This window comes from Cyprinodon variegatus, unplaced genomic scaffold (assembly GCF_000732505.1).
Source record: "Cyprinodon variegatus isolate N-32 unplaced genomic scaffold, C_variegatus-1.0 Scaffold615, whole genome shotgun sequence".
Classification (NCBI taxonomy): Eukaryota; Metazoa; Chordata; class Actinopteri; order Cyprinodontiformes; family Cyprinodontidae; genus Cyprinodon; species Cyprinodon variegatus.
The window spans coordinates 50,031-56,030 of NW_015151068.1; the positions used below are offsets into that span (position 1 = coordinate 50,031).

The following is a 6,000-nucleotide window of genomic DNA, read 5'->3' on the forward strand; positions in this document are numbered from 1 at the left end:
GTTGCACTTTTCTTAATACACTGATGAGGGAAAATATTTTTTTCATAGTTTTATCGTTTTATCCGTTTAGCTGCAGCCTCATCTGCAGAGGTGAACATTTCAGACGGCCTGTTCCGCTGCTCCTCCATATTTAAATGATTGGTAAAATCAAAGCATAAATTGTCACAGCTGGATTAGGCAATGCAGGTTTTCTTCTTTGCTCTGAGCCGTGTCTAGTTGGGTAAATTATTTCACGTCATTTTACCACACAGTCAGTGCTACCATATACCGTAGGATAACCAACCATCCCTTCCAGCTCTTCCAGCCCATCTCATGCAGCTGCATCCACTGTTCAAACTGACCGTTAAAGTATTCATACCCTTTGTACTTATTCAGACCTCCCATTAGACGAGAACATTTTCTTTTCTTTTCTTTTTTTTCAGCTTATTAACAGGAATGCACGAAATGTAAAACTGCTCAAAATGAAAATCTGAAAAGTACAACTTTCTGACACAAATTAAAACAAATATAAAGTAATCTAGGTGGTATCGTGTGCTTCATTTAACCTGGGAATCAGGACAGGTGTGTTGCAAAGGACTAGTCAAAGCCCCCATCTAAATCCAAATGAGAACCTGTTGCAGAAGTCGACTGAGTTTTAGCCTCTTTTTTAATCTTTACTTCATAATTATTCATTTCTTTAGTATAGTTTACTGCAGGGATTCCTAAAGTAGGGGTCAGGACCCCCTGGGGTGGGCACCAGACACCAAGAGGAGGTGGAAAAAGGGTTTTCACAATCATTTTGATGTGATCCATGAGCTATATGGAGGGCCAAAAATATCCTGAATTACTAAACACTTGTAAATGTAGTAATAATAATAATATGTTTGATTTTTATATCACTTTACATACGAATATTAAAGTGCTACAAAGTGACAATGAAAACATCAATCACCACAGAAAACAGTTAACGTCCCTTTACGTACTTGTGACTTTATTTTTAATGTATGTATATGTTAAAGAATTCACATATTAAACATATACCATTACCTTTCAAAATGCAAAATTAAATATCCCTGTAAATAATGAAGAACACACTTAAAATTAATGAACTAACTATTTAAATGTCATTTAGAAAGATAACTCTTCTTCTAAAACACATGAGTATTTAATGTCATATTAATTTATGAGCATAGAGTGAAATAATAAAAATGTATTTTTAGGGGGTTATCAGTTTATTGCTTTATTATTTTTGGGGTCACTGGCTTAAAAGTGAAAAACAAAAACTAAAGATGGGGATTTCAGGAAGCTGAAGGAAAAAAACTGAAGCTTTCTCTTCTGTGACACATCGACTCTTCTCCCTCTCTGATGCCATGTCAAAGCTGCCCTATCTGACTCATGGCTAATCTGGTACCTCACCCCATATAGACACCGGAAGTGGGTTATTGTGGGATGCACATAACCAGTAAATCCTCCACTAAGACAGCAGGAGAGAATGATTGTTCAGTCCCACATGCTGCTAATACAATTTAGCAGCAGACAATTAGGCTTTATGAGGGGGAGAAAAGTGACACAGAGCACCGAGTTCATCAAGACCGATACGAGCAGAGGATTACTGAGATCAAGAATTAATCAAATATTGGGGCAATAACAGAGAGGTGAGAAGGGTAGGGAAAGCGGATGGCCAGATTGCTCCCAAACTGGAGAACAGGAAAGGAGAGAGAGAAAGAAAGGAGGAGGGAGCATGAGACAAAAGAGTGACAGCGAAGGAAGCAGCAAGGAGGAAATGCAGACAGGCATGTTTCTATGGGCGCTCAGGACAGATTTGGGGTGAGGGAATCTTGCATCACCGCAGTGGGCCAATCAAAAGGCTCGGTTAAGATGTTCAAAGGGAGTGTCCTAGCAACAGCCGAGTAAATACCATAGCAGCAGCTGACAAAAAGCCTATAGGCACTAGCACATGATTCACAGACTCGTGCACTCTATTTAACAGGAGCTGTAGAGATCAATAAAGATGGAGGACAGTTTAGTGCATCACTGATAATGAATATACACATTTAACGCTTTCCATAACTCTCTCTCTCTCTCTCTCTCTCTCTCTCTATATATATATATATATATATATATATATATATATATATATATATACATATATATATATTTCTTTCCATTTGGTAATTTAGGAGGAACATGCACAGGGCTTAACCTTCGATAGATGTCTACTGACAGGTGCCATCCCTCCATTCCCCTTTCCTGTTTTATCCCCAAAAATACACTTATTACATTTAAAAGTTGTCATGCTTATTATTAATATAGTCTGATTATTATCAATATTATTCTAATTTATTCTAATATCAGTTGTTAACACAAGTACTATTTCTGTAAATGTCACTGTTTTATATATTTAGTGTGTGAACCTGCTTCCGCTTTTTTTCCCGCTGTCCCTCCAACCTCAGCTTCTCTCGGCCTCCATCGCACACAAAGACCTGCAGAGTCACAAGGCGGCTCGCAGGGTTTCTTCACCCTCCCCTCCGTACCTATTCTCTCTTTTTTTCAGCACAACTCCCTGAACAAAACTCTCCTGGAAAGCCTCTGCTCTCATTCATTTATTCCCTCCATTCAGCCAACCCTCTCCTCCATTTCTCCCTCCCTCCCTTCCCCCGGTTTCCCCCCCTGGACGCCTGCAGCCACACCGTCCAGAGTGCCATTACAGTCCTGTGGAGGCTATTGTTTTTAGCTAGCTGTTTCCAGCTGTCTCCTTTTCTTGCTGTAATGCATGTGAAGGACCGAGCTGAAATGAGTGAGGGGGGTCCGGTCCACACGCTGCTCATCTATGCATGTGACATGTTCCTGTGCGATGATGGTTCACGGTATGTCCTACATCACTGGGAAAAAAAGCATAAAACTTCCTATTTGCCTTGTTAAGCTGAGGATGTAGATCATTAATTAGTTCAGATGTGTGTAAATTTGTGCCAAATGTGGTTTAAAACCCCAATGGGGGTTTACAGTTAATGTACTGCCTCTCTGCCACAGGGGAGATCCTGACCTACACCTCCATCTACCCACCGTACCAGCCAGTCACATGCAGACCCCCCAATCATGACCCACATCCTGCATCCCTCAGCATCCTCTCAGACTGATGCTGCAGGGTGCGACTATCCAGCTTTGCCTTTCCTCTCACAATTAGAAGTAAAAGGTCAGTCAGCTTACCGGCTGGGCATGCAGGACAGGGAGGACGTTGCCTCTTACTCCGATGCTCCTTCCTTCCTTCTCTCTGGGGCGAAACGGATGCAAACGAAATGAAAGAGGAGGATGGGAAAGAAACAACTGCAAAAAAAAACACCGGCAGCAGAATGAATGAAGGAGAAAAAGAGAGAGAGGGGAAGCAGAAAGCAGGAGTTGGGAAAAGGTCCCTGTGCTGCTGCTGTTCATGCACTCAATGAGGCTGCTTTATGGTTTGTGAGGCAGAGGGCTGTAGATTCACCTAAACATGGAGCGCACGCTCTGCCTGACGCCACGCAGCCCTCCCTCTCCCTCTCTCTGTCTCTGCACTAAAGGCAGCAGCTGCTGCTCTATGAGAAATAGAACACTGTGTCCCCCCTTCTCCTCCTACCTCGCTCACTCACAAAGACCCCCATCTCTCACACACATTCAAACCCCCCCCAACACCCACCACCCTCGCCTTTTGACTAACATCTCCCACCAGCCTGCTGGCAGCAAGGCTCAGTGACTTATATTTGTATACATATGCATTCAGAGGTTGCACTGTGTTTGACATGGTTTCTGCTGTGGGGTGACTTTTTCTGTCCACAGAGTGTGAAGATGAATCATGTTGGGGAGAGGATGCGCTTCTGTGTATTTTTATAAAGTGAGTGGGTGACTGTTGTGCATCGTTTGCTACCGTGCAGATGAGGGAAAGGAAATGTGATGTTTGTTTTATGTTCTGTGGTTATCAGCAGTAGGTGTGCGCATTTATGGCAGAAACAGAGGTTAATAAACTCTGCTCTTGCTCTGGTTGCGTGTGCATCTCTTCTCGTCTTGAAGTGCCTTGGTTAACTCTCCATGACCCTTCAACTTTTTGTTTTTGTTTTGCCAGTTTATATCCTGCTCTATTTCCTTTGATACCCATAAATAAAATCTAGTTTGACTGACTGCCTTTAGCACACTGCAAAAACAATCTAGAAATTAGTAAAAGAAATTCTAAAATTTAGTGTATTTACGCTTAATTTCAGTAGGTAAATAAGACGATTTGCCAATGGAATGAGTATATTTACTCCAAAAGTAAGATAATTAGATATTATGCATCTAAAATAGGACACTGCAATAGTTTTTTTTTGTTTTAAATACAAATTATCTTGGCAAAGTGTCTCACCTACCTGCTCAATTCAAGAAAAAACTATTTTTTTAAGCAAAAATTAATTAATTAGATTTCAATTTTTTGCAGTGTAATAACCTTGTGTGTGTAATTTGATGTTTGCATAAATACAGCTTCTCTTTGAAGGCATCTGAGCTGTTTAAGAACAATTAACAAATGAGAGGACAGTTCAAAAGTGAAATTAAAAGCAGCATCACTATTTTCCCGTTTCCATAAGTCATCACACCCCTTGTGGCACAACACCCCACAATGCAACATAGAAGTGGGAGAATCATGCTGAGGGGAAGCTCTTCTTATTGGTATTTGATGTTCTGTAGAACTAACTAAGATTTACATAAAGAAAAAAAAGGTAAAATTAGTCACTAGATGGATGTAGCTCAAAAGGAATAGCATAAAGTTGCCTTAAGGTTTATTTCCCAACTAAAAAAGTCTGAACTTTGTGGTAAAAACATTTAAAAATGCCTGTTAGGGACACTGACTTCAGGGTAGAAACCTCAACAAAAAGGGCTCTAAGCTGTGATTAAATTGTCACGTTATTTGCTTTTGTATGTGTTTCAATGGACAGAATGTCTATTGTCTAGAGATCTGGTGCCCTTGTGGAAGGCCACCCGGGGGACTGCAACCTCAGGGAGGGACTGGAGACCAAATGTTACAGTGCAATACTTCACCACAGTTTATTATGGTGCCACAGCTGGGCCAGAAGGTTATAAAGATGGGGTGCCCTTTTATGGCCGGGTCATGGGAGGGACTATTGGGCGGTCCTGTTGATGAAGTCTTCCCGCTGTGGCCATTGTTAATGTTTGAAAAGGCTGTGGGGTTAAAGAGGACACCATCTTGCAGTCAGATGTTGGATGACTCTAAAGCTCAATGTTTCAGACTCATTTCTTGTGCACCTGCAGCACCCTCTTTAAACTAATATATTTTTATGTTTTGTTCTCATTGTTAAAAAATACAAACCTCAATGTTTTTTACTGGGAACTTAAGAATTGATATGAGGAGAAAAATTATTCATTTTGAAAACACTGAAAAGTGTGGGGTGCATTTGTGCTCATTCTCAAGCCCCCACAACAGTGCTTAGTAAAACTAACCTTTACTGTGTCTAAAACAAGCAACTAACATTTTTAGACACATATTCTCAACATGTAACTTTGGACTTTGACTAGGCCATCCTAACAAAAGCACAGGTTTTAATCTGTATACTCATTTTTCTGATTGTATGATAAGGGCTAGGGCTGGGTAGAAAAATAGATTTAATCGATTTTAAATCGATTCCTTTACATTTTTGCAAAATCGATGTCTAGGGAATCAGATCGATTAGTTTTATAGTGACGTGCGTGACATTCACAATCAAATGAGCAGGAAAGATGAACTCAACATGACTTAAAGCCAGACAGCTGCAAGTATAGCTAATAGGTTGACTGAAGATGTTAACAAATTGAGACTAAACAGCAAACACCCTGTAGTTGTTACAGACAAGGCTGCAAATATGAAGATAATGCAGCTCATGCATGTCTGCTGTGTCACGTCTGTTTGCTCGAGTGAGGCTTTTTCAATTTTCACAAACAAGTTTGCACTTTTAAGACAGTTTTGTTCAAATCTCAAGTTTAAACTGTCCGATTTACAAGTTTGCACTTTCTCTTTAATATGAA

At 40.4% G+C, this 6,000-nt stretch overlaps 1 protein-coding gene across 3 annotated transcripts in view; it reads right to left on the reverse strand.

Annotated features, from left to right (window-relative positions):
* LOC107096327 (protein FAM49A-like) overlaps positions 1-3,556 on the reverse strand; it is a 42,692-nt gene extending 39,136 nt beyond the window's left edge. For 2 of the 3 annotated variants that reach the window (XM_015392931.1, XM_015392934.1), the window contains exon 1: positions 3,187-3,450. The gene's annotated coding sequence lies outside the window, so the exon portion shown is untranslated. The other variant, XM_015392932.1, reaches the window with a different exon arrangement.
* Between the last annotated feature and the right edge of the window lie 2,444 nt (positions 3,557-6,000).